Here is a 12,075-nt window from a genome sequence, read left to right as displayed (position 1 = left end):
ACATATTTTTATTTCAACACTTAGTATTTCTTCTTCCTATGCATGCTCTCCCTCTTGCTCTATTTATGTTGCACCCTAACATATTTTTATTTCAACACTTAGTATTTCTTCTTCCTATGCATGCTCTCCCTCTTGCTCTATTTATGTTGCACCCTAACATATTTTTATTTCAACACTTCCTCTCAATGTGATGAGGGTATATCACCTAACATGCTCCATTGGACCTCACTCCTAGTCATATGTTGGAGTGGTCTCTCTCAACTTGCCCTATGGGTACAATGTTGGTTTTGACTTGACACTTTACATGTGGGAGGATGGGATTACAACCATGCCATGGTTCTTATGTTCTTTACTACCTTAAGCACCCTTCAATTGTTGGATTTATTGGCTTGTTCTTCGCTTTAAACTTATAGGCTTTGAGGTTGGTCTTCTTGTTGTGAACAACTCAATGGCTATGTTATTGGAGTGCTATTTCTTTACTCTCACATACACACACTTATTGTAGTGCTATTTCTTTACTCTCACATACACACACTTATTCCATGCGTGCTCATTTGGCAGGGGAATTACAACACATCTAGGACTTGACTCTTAGAGTTACTCTTCTAGGACATGAGTCCATGTCATACTACAAGAGCAATCTTAGAACCTTAGTTCTAGAGCACCACTATGTCTCGAGTCAAAGAGCACCTCTAGGTAGCTTGTGCTAGCTCTTGTATTCAAGTCCTAAGGAACCTCTAGGACTTTCGGTGCAGCTCTAGGACTTAATTCCTAATGTACTTCCATGAATTGATAACATCTAAAAGTCTAGGAAGAATTAAGTCCAAAAGGAGAACCTCTTGGAACGAAGTCCAAGAGCTAACAATAGCTTATTCTATCCTTTGAATCCATGGCGCACCTCTAGGACTTGAGTCCAAGATAACATCTAAAAGTCAAGGATGAGTCTAAGAGTACCTCTTGGAATGGAGTGTAGAAGCTGACAATAGCTAACTCTAGTCCTTGAGTCCAAGATGCAAGTCTAGGATCTGATTCTAAAACAACTTACCAAACTTGAGACCATGTGGTAAATAGCACCTGTACGACTTGACCAAGAGCACCTCCAGGGTGGTAAAGGCTCACACAAGCTAACTATAACACCTCTAGGACTTGACCAGCAGATCCTCTGGTACAAAAGCTCACATAGGCTAACTATAGCACCTCTTGACCAACAACACCTCTGGGATAAAAGCTCACACAAGGTAAGTATAACCCCCTTGAGTCCTTGTGTGGGTGCAAGATTTGAGTGTTGGAGCACCCCTATTCCTTGAGTCCATGAGAACTCATAGGACTTGCGACCAAGATCTGACTTGACTAAGATCACCTCAAGTACTTGACTCTCATAAATTACTCAAGCTAATTCTACCCCTACAACTTAAGATGTAGAGCACCTCTAGGACTTGAGTCCAAGAAATCCTCTAGAAATCTTAGAAGAGAGAATTTATAACATGAGTTCTAGGGGTGAATCTAGAACTTGAATCCATATACACCTCTAGGACTTAAGCCCTACAACACCTCTAGGACTTGAATATATATGTATGAAGAGGCAGCTCTAGGACTTGAGTCCTAGAGATAACTCTATTACATGCACCTTTAGGACAAGTCCTTGATCACCTATAGGATTTCAGTGTCCAAGAGCACGTGAGTCCAAGGAGTTGACAATAGCTGACTCCATCCTATGAGGCGAAGGTTAAATAATGATCTATACCATTACACAATAAAAAACCTTTGGAAGGCATACTTTTGTATTATTTTTAGTGATACATTAATCATGACTTTAATACATAGGCATAATTGAGGACCAAAAAGTCCCAAATAGGTGAATATTCTTGCAATTTATACCATTGAAATAGGTGAACATTATTGAAATTTTATACCACTGAAATCACTCTTTGCAACACCGTGCCTACTTGAATCCATACATTTAAGTCTTTGAGTGTCACGAAACCTATGGCATTAACATTTACTACATGACAATGTTGCTTGGGAATTCACCATTCTAAAGCCATCTTTTTTAAGATGAAAAGGATATATAGATCAGAAGCTTGCATGAATGTGAGAGAGAGAGAGAGAGAGAGAGAGAGAGAGAGAGAGAGAGAGAGAGATGTGCAACGTAAAGTATGCAAAGTTATCAATGATGATGGAGGACTACCATGAGCTAGAGCTACAGCCTTCCATGCAAGGTTAAGTATGCAACGCTATCCATGATGATGGAGGACTTGCCACCATGAGCTAGAACGAGAGAGAGAGAGAGAGATGTGCAACGTAAAGTATGCAAAGTTATCAATGATGATGGAGGACTACCATGAGCTAGAGCTACAGCCTTCCATGCAAGGTTAAGTATGCAACGCTATCCATGATGATGGAGGACTTGCCACCATGAGCTAGAACTTGTCTATATCTTAGAGGAGCAATTCTAAGATAGACTTGAGTCCTAGATCTAACTCTACGAAGTCTACTAAATGTAGCTCTAGGACTTGAGTCTATATCTTTGATGAGCCGTAGAGTAGAGACAAATCTACTATATACGCACTTTGAGGACATTATTCCTAGAGAACGTTTAGGACTTGAGTCCAAGTGTACCTTTTGGAATTATGATCTAGTAGGTGATAGTAGCGAATTGTAGCTCTTGAGTCCAAGGTGCACCTCTAGGACTTGAGTCCCCAAGGTGCAACTGTGAGACCAAGAGCCTAAGAGTTAACTTGACCAAGATTAACTCAAGGACCAAGAGCTAACTCTAGCTAGCTCTACCCCTTGAGTGCATGGTGCAACTAGAGGGATTGAGTCTTAGATCATCTCCACAATTCAATTCATACAACACCTTGAGGACTTGAGTCCTAGAGCAGCATCATAAGGACTTGATTCCTAGAGCACCTCTAGGACTTGAGTCCAAGACAGTTTCTAGATCTAGAGTGTATCTTAGAAAAACTCTAGAACTTGAGTCATGTAGGTTATTCAACCACATGCACCTATAGGAATCGAGTTGTGGAGTACCTCTAGGATTTGAGTCCAAGATAACATCTAGGACTTGAGTCTATATCTTAGAAGAGAAAACTCTAGGACTTGAGTCCTAGATCTAACTCTACCATCATATGCTCCTTTTGGACTTCAACCATCGTCGAGAGCACATGTAGGACTTGATTCTTAGAGCTAGCTCTAGCTAAATCTACTCTTTGAGTCTATGCAAAGCCTCACCAAGCTTATCCTCTGAAAGGGGCACACCCAAAGCTGTGCGCATACGATCTGTGACCCTCCTTTGCTCATGGGCCCACACAATCTGTCTGCAAGCATCACGTGCCTCCGTGGGGCTGGCTTCGCTGAAAGCAGGTCTCTGTAGAACTCAGTGGCAATAGCTCTAATCTCCTCGGGCTCAGTGGCTAACGATCCGTCCTGCCTCCTGAGCTGGCGTAATCCTGCTCGAGCATGGCGGGGTCCGGTGATCTCAAAAAACCCCCCAGTCACTAAGAGAGTAAACCAAGTTATTGAAGATACTCTTAGAGCTTATTATGGACGTGAACTATAAATATGGCTAAATTATCTTCATCTAGTAGAATTTGCATATAATACTTCTTATCACTACAATGTTAGTAATTCAAGGCTTTATATGGAAAAGAATACCTTACTCCTTAAACTTGCTCAAATTTGTTGATTAGGATAAAAGTATCTAAGAAAATACTTATAGAAATGGAAAAGAATACCTTACTCCTTTAACTTGGTCAGATTTGTTGATTAGGGTAAAAGTATTTAAGCAAATACTTGAATAAATGGATAATCAGATGGGATCAATAAAAGAAAGATATTAAAGCTACTTGAAGAAATGGATATAGATGTAATCGATAAAAGAAAGATATTAAAGCTACTTGAAGAAATGGATATAGATGTAATCGATAAAAGGGTTGTTGCAAGATCAGGGTGTCCAGTTTTATCCAGTTTATGCTGGACTGGGACAATGCTTGGAGAGCAAATTTTGGGGGGCAAGGTATTTAAAATGAGATCAAGCAAATAATAGAAAATACGCTTGTCCTTAAATTAACCCAATATAACTTAAATTAATATAAGTTAGTCTAATTAATTAAAATTAATCAAAAATATGACGAAATGATAAACAAATGATCTTTCCATACTTAGAGTGATCCAATTTATTTTTCCATAGATGCACCATTACAAGTACACTAGTCCCTATAGGTTTTAGATGATTCACATCAAAAATGTAATTTTACTAATTAGATTATTAATATTTACAGGCCTTCTGATAGTTTGGAAGAATTTTAAAAAAGAGATCATTAAAAATCCAACCATTGGATTTGTAATTTTTACTAACCACCACATTCTACTAATGTCTCAGCATCTACCCACTCTTTTGATCTACAAGATTGAGGATTTTAAGTGGTAGCTATTGTGGGTACAAAAAGTGGCGTATATTATAACACTTTAAAGACGTTAAAATATTTAAAGAAAATAGACAAACATCTTAAAATTTTCTCAAAAAATCAAATTAAGCTCCATATTATGTGAAGATCTAAGGTACAAAGTGGGAATCTCATATGAGTTTATATGTAAAAGATATTAGCATTTTATGGAATCAGTTCAAATTTGGGACAGGGTGTATACATTGACTTTGTACCTAAGAAAATGAGGACTTTTGACCATCTAATGCTTAATAAAACTATGCAACTATATTTTCAACTTTGAATATGATGTTCCAACAAAAGAACTTGAAACAAAATTCCTTCATTTACTAGGAGAGATTAGCCACTAAAGGTAAATAAATACCTGTTTTTTTACTGTTTACAGGGTGCCTCAGTGGACAAAACTGGGCACCCTGATCTTGCAACCACCCAAAAGAAAGATATTAAAGCTGCTCAGGATAGATAGAAGCAATATGCTTATCCGACGTCAAGTCGAGAATTTGAAGAAGGTGATATGGTTTTTCTTTCGTAAATGACCCAAGAGAAGTACTCTAGCATTGGGGAAGTATAAGAAGTTATCACCAAGATATTATGAACCTTATATCATCACGAGAAAGATTGGAGATTATATGAATTTCTTCTTTCTTCTCATCTTAAAGTGCATAATGTTTTTCATGTCAGTCTTTTATCATCACGAGAAAGATTGGAGATCAAGCGTATGAACTTCTTCTCCCTTCACATCTTAAAGTGCATAATGTTTTTCATGTCAATCTTTTGAAGAAGTATCCATACCCTAAACATATCTTGGAAGATGATCAAGTAATCATGCCTGCTCAAGGTCAAAAAGGTCAGAAAGAGTTAGAGCCAGAAGAAATCTTGGATATCAAAGAAAAGCCTTAAAGGAATCGAATTTTAAGAGAGTGCTTAGTGAAAAGGAAGTTCTTGTTTGTTGAAGATGTGACCTAAGATAAAGAGAAGGACTTAACTAGATATTATCCCTAGTTTGTGAGATGAGGACATCTCTGGGGCATAATGTAAGATTCCTCCTATCCCTTGTAAATTGTTAAGTGTAGAATTGCCAAATCATGTAGATTTGAGGAGAGATAAACCGAGAATTTAGTTAAAAATCCTCATCTCTTCATAAAATAAAATTTTATTTAAGTTGAAATAGCCTTTTTCTAAACAAATTCATAGGTCTCATATGTTAAAAATGTTGAAATTAACCTATGATCCCTAGGTGCACATTTTCATGTTGAAATGTTAAAATTCATAGCCTTTTTCTCTAAACAAATTCATAGGTCTCACATGTTAAAAATGTTAAAATTAATCTATGATCCCTAGGTGCACACTTTCCCCACACTTTTTAAAGGCTAAAATATTGAATTCAATTGAAATAGATTAATTGAGGAAATGGAAAAAATTAATTTAGTGTGATTGACCATAACCAAAATATTAGGAGTTGATTGGACAAGGTTCACATGGTAAGAATGTAATTTACTAAGGCCTAAACCCTTGGTGTACACATTTCATTAAATTAAATGAGATGGTCTTTGGACTAAGGTTGTAAAGCCATAGTTAATGCTAAATGGTAAGTAGCATGGTTTTTGGGTTGGTGGAAAGTAAAAATGGTTTTGGGAAAACTAGTCTCATGCTCCCTCTTGAATTAGTTAATTTTGAAATTATTTGCACACATGAGATTCAACCTTAGTCTAGCCACCAAAAATCTAGTTCTAGACCACAAATAAATGGAGAAGAACTAATCCATGCCCCTTGCCCACCATTTAGTTGAGTTGCATTGAGATTTGACCATACACTTAGTAGTTTACATTGTGCATATGCTATTGTGCATATGCATGAGGGGGCCTAGTTGGCTATAAAAGGGACCCTTTCCCCTTCATTTTCCCGCGCATGTTTTATGAAGCTAGAAGCCATCAATTTCACATCATTTATATCTCTTACAGTAGTACTTGAAGCCATCAATTTCACATCATTTATATCTCTTACAGTAGTACTTGAAGCCTTCAATATATAGGAAATCAGCCAATCTAGTTTTAATGCATGTAGTATAACCTTTTTTGTGCCATTATTAACCACTCCAGTTAACATGACCTTTCACGTTGCTACTACGTGAATTTTGTAACACATCCTTTTGTAACCACGCAATGCGCTAATTGCATATGAGACATGGATGACCGAGCTTATGGCATGTGTAACGCCGGTCATGAGGAATTGATGTATATAGAGCTAGTCAAACTAGGAAGACTAGTTTTGGCCCCCCACTTGTAGTTGGGCGGCCGGACATTGTAAATATAAGCTCATGTATATAAGATATTTGATGAAATATGAAAAGGGACAATCCCATTTGTCTTAATTGAGTTTTCCTTCTCTCTCTCTCTCTCTCTCTCTCTCTCTCTCTCTCTCTCTCTTGGTTGCTTGCTTGCTTGTGTGGTTGCTTGCTTGCTTTGATTGTTGGTGTATGTGAGTAGAAATGGTAGTGCTCTCCCTTCTCTTCTCTTCTACCTTCTCATTGCTATCTACCATTGCTATCTACCATGTCCCATTTACATAGGATTGGCATGAGGTAGAGGTAGAGCTCTCCATAGCTCCTTCCCTCTTTGTGAGATCCCACTGCCTCCTCTGCGCATCGGATTCCCGGATGATAACAGCAGAAGTAGCTTCCTCTTGTGCGGGGCAGGGTTTCTCACACTCGGGGCCTCACCCTCGAATGTCCTAAGCACCGCGAGCCAGTGCATCGCCTGGTCAGAACCCTCCAGGATCCTCCTTAGGTGTCCTGGCACTTCACTCAGGGACCGCTTCGTCGGCCCTCGCCGCCCATCGTACCCGAAGCACACCATTTTTCACCATACCCAGGCTGGTCAAGACCTGGTTTTTGCCGCGTGAGCCGTCCTTTGAACACTCCTTGCCAGCTGTTGCAACCGAACTTCCCTTAGAAAAACACATATACCAAATGCTTCTTCCAGCATTCTGGCGTAAGACAGTCCTTTAAGAAAACAGGGTTTCTATGCAAGTTTTCAGTTTTGATTTTCTTTTGAATACAATGAGTATATCTTAATTTCGTATCCCAAGACTTCTAGATCACAGTCTGGATTTCCAAGCAGAATTCCTCGAATTCTGAATTCTTAATCCTCAGATCAAAATCAAAGGTCTCAACTTAGTTTCAGAATCGGTGGGTGATTTGAGTGTAGATTATGGGACTGGTCACATCGTCATTTCTCAAAGGAGTTATGTCTTGGTCATAGTCTGATTCAGGTTTTGAGTCTGGCTTCTTGAACTATCTTTATCAAAGGAAAATATTTCAATTACTACTTTACTGAATTTAAAACTAATCACGAATTCCTATGAGGAATTCTTTATCTAAAATTTCGATTTCGATAGTTTCACTAAATTTTCTCATTCTCATCTTAGAGAATATGAAACGGTAGGATTTTCTTTCACAAAGTATTTACTTAATCATTTACCAATTTTCAGGGGAATTAGGCATAGGATTAAAGAGAACTCTTATTTTGATATAAAAATAAAATTCTTTTATGCATCCTTTTATGCATAAAAATTGATATTAGAAAGTAACACTTTTACAATAAAAAATTTCTTTTATGCATAAAAATCAATAATGATGAAAGTAACACTTTTATAATTAAAAAAATATTCTTTCATGCATACTTTTATGCATAAAAATCAATAATGATAAAAGTAACACTTTTATAATTAAAAAAAATTCTTTTATGCATCCCCTTTATGCATAAAAATCAATAATGATGAAAGTAACGCTTTTATAATAAAAAAAATATTCTTTCATGCTTGCATACTTTTATGCATAAAAATCAATAATGATAAAAGTAACACTTTTATAATAATAAAAAAATTTCTTTTATGCATTTCTTTATGCATAAAATCAATAATGATGAAAGTAACACTTTTATAATAAAAAAATTATTCTTTCATACATACTTTTATGCATAAAAATTAATAATGATAAAAGTAACACTTTTATATAAAAAAAATCTTTTATGCATTCCTTTATGCATAAAAATCAATAATGATGAAAGTAATACTTTTATAATAAAAAAATATTCTTTTGTGCATAAAAATCCATTTTGATGAAAGGAACACTTTCATAATAAAAAAATATTCTTTTATACATAAAATCCATTTTGATGAAAGTAACACTTTCATTAAAAAAAATTTATTCTTTTATGCATAAAAATCCATTTTGATGAAAGTAGCACTTTCATAATAAAAACAATTATTCTTTTATGCATAAAAATCCATTTTGATGAAAGTAACACTTTCATAATTAAAAAAAATTCTTTTATGCATAAAAATCCATTTTGATGGAAGTAACACTTTCATAATAATAAAAATTATTCTTTTATGCATAAAAATCCATTTTGATTCTTTTATAAAAATCCATTTTGATGAAAGTAACACTTTCATAATAAAAAAAACTATTCTTTTATGCATAAAAATCCATTTTGATGAAAGTAACACTTTCATAATTAAAAAAATATTCTTTTATACATAAAATCCATTTTGATGAAAGTAACACTTTCATAATAAGAAAAAAAAAATCTTTTATGCCTAAAAATCCATTTTGATGAAAGTAACACTTTCATAATAAAAAATTTGTTCTTTTATGCATAAAAATCCATTTTGATGAAAGTAACACTTTCATAATAAAAAATTTATTCTTTTATGCATAAAAATCCATTTTGATGAAAGTACCACTTTCATAATTAAAAAAAATTGTTCTTTTATGCATAAAATCCATTTTGATGAAAGTAACACTTTCATAATTAAAAAATTATTCTTTTATGCATAAAAATCCATTTTGATGAAAGTAACACTTTCATAATAAAAAAATTATTCTTTTATGCATAAAAATCTATTTTGATGAAAGTAACACTTTCATAATAAAAAAAATATTCTTTTATGCATAAAAATCCATTTTGATGAAAGTAACACTTTCATAATAATTTTTTTTCTTTTATGCATAAAAATCCATTTTGATAAAAATAACACTTTCATAATAAAAAAGATTATGCTTTTATGCATTAAAAATAATAATCAATATGCATCTTCTATGCATGAAAATGACACTTTTAGAATATAGAAACGATAGGGATTACTCTTTTAGAATAATAAAAGATAATATTTATTTTCAATTTTTTTTTAAAAATTTACCATAACCTCCTTTGTATGGTTGACCATTTTTAAAATTTTCCTACTTACTTTTACTTAACAATTAACCTCAATTGGTTTTAAGCATTCTAAACTAAACAATTTTCACTTTTAAATGAGAAATAATATAAAAGTTTAATTCCAACTATTAGTTCACTTAACTAGGATAAAGAAGGGCTGATTTTAAGAATGAGAGAGGGGGAAAGCCTTTCCACAAGGCATAGCATCCATTTATCACTTCAAACAACACAAAAATTAGAAAGCATAAAAAGAATAAAGAAAAATATAAGATTTCTAACTTACATAAATTCTTGGGAGCTTTCCTTTGGCTTGATGGTTTGAGGGTTCTACTCTTGTTTGTAACAAGAGTGGCCACCACCAATCTTTAGAAGAGGAAAAGGTTAAAAACTAGTGAATTATTAAGAAATTCACAGTTCTTGGCTCTTGGGAGGAGTAGAGTAATAGTGCATAAACACTATTATTTTTCAACAAGGGGGAGGCTTCTATTTATAGGAAAAAGTGAGCTCCTAACCAAGCAAACTGATTCTAGAATTTTCCAATTCAGTTTGGTCAATTTTTGACCATTTTTAGGTCAGTTTAGCTTACTTTTTGGAACTAGACTTGAATTAGGAGAGAGGAGAGATGAAATATCTCAATTTTTGAAGATTTAAAACTCCATTACACATGTGAAGTAGGCGTCTCATTCATGAGGGGGGAATCCCCATTGTGAGGTGTCAAAAATCTATTTTTTTAGCTTTTTCTTTGGTCCTTAGTCCACTCTTCATCTTACGTGAGTATTTACTCATTTTTGGGAGGATTTTCTTTATTTATTCTATTTATCTTCTCCACACATTTGGATGAATTTGATTGGCCCCTCAAAACCTTAATTTAAAATTTTTCAAAAATCTGGACCCCTAGGATAAGGCCTCTTGAACAGATTATACTTGATTTCTAATGCACCTTCTGAAAATCTTTTTGAACTTCTGTTTCGAGGAAACTTATTTTAATAAGAAGAGATATTTTTCCATCCAAAAATATTTAAAATTTGAATATTCTCTCTCTAGAATATTTTCTCTCTCTAGGTCAAAATAGAGGTAGAAACAAGATCTTTTATATTTCTGAAGAGGGATTTGATTACAGGAAAGGGGGAAGATGCTGGACATCTTGAGAGGCTGGGGAGGAATCTTACACTCTTGCTCACTACCTAGCATTGGATCTCTTCTTGGGTGACACAAGGAGAGTGTGGAGTGAGCCCCATAGCAGCTTCACATCAAGGAGTCAACCCTCATAGGGTTGGCCAAGTGCTATCCTCCGGATTTTACTCTTGCATGCATCTTTCTCTTCTTATTTCTCTTGTGTGTGCAAGAAGGTAATGTGTTATTCCTTAGCATCTTTGACATCGTTGCCGGGGAAGGCATTTGACTTAGGGTTCTCTACTCAATTCATTTGCTAGAGTCTTTGATTTAGCCCAGTTGAAGTGCAAATCTATCGATGGGTTGATTAGACTTGTTTTGTGTTGTTTTTTTATGATGATCACCTGGAGCTTTGGTTATTAATCGAGCATTGGAGCATTTAAGTCTTCACCGAGAGCGGGAGAAGCATGTGAGTGTCTTTGCGTTACGCTTAACACATTCAAGCAAATCTCAAATTTTTGTGTTTTTTCTTTATGTTTTCATTCTAGATTAATTCTCAAATTAATTACAATTTGTTAGCTTAAAGCATACTAAGGGATCTTAAGATTAAGATCGTGAACCACTTACTGCCCCGCCACACCTTCGTGTGGTGATAAATTTTGGACATAAGCCAGTCTCATACGATTGCATTCTTGGCAAATCATTTGTGAGAGAATCTAAAATGATTCATGATTGGGATACTGACCACATATACATTAGAAGAAAAGATCTTACATTCAAGATCAATCTACGCACATGGAAGGTACACCCCATGAGAGGTAGACCGTTCGCAGAGAGGACTCGGTCACAACTACGCGATCCACAACAGTCCATCTATGTCAAACGTGCCACAAGACACTTGAGGATGAAAACAAGAGTGAGGGTTGTGCACCTCTTCTAGAGCCTGAGGACTTTGAGAACTGGATACATATCCTTGCTACCCTGAACATTCTACCTAGAAGAACTGGTACAAGGTTTGCCACAACAGACGGGTAGAAGATCACATCTCTATACATGCTCAGTTTAGCATACCTGCCTGATGTTGCCACACCCAAGAGCTTGAATAGGCTATTAGAGAAAAGCCACCAGGGAGTAAACGCTCCCATAAAATGCAAAGGTCTGAGGGATTCCCCAGGCCAGAGCGATACGTCTTCCCAGATGACTCGGAAACCCATTGGTTGAAATATGTGGGAGCTGTGGAAAGACGATCATTTTAATGAAACGTAGCAAAATGAGTTTTTCAATAGCTCTCTTTTGGT

This window comes from Cibotium barometz, chromosome 46 (genome assembly GCF_041138505.1).
Source record: "Cibotium barometz isolate CiBa-2024 chromosome 46, ASM4113850v1, whole genome shotgun sequence".
NCBI lineage: Eukaryota > Viridiplantae > Streptophyta > Polypodiopsida > Cyatheales > Cibotiaceae > Cibotium > Cibotium barometz.
Note: the sequence above shows the minus strand (reverse complement) of the source record.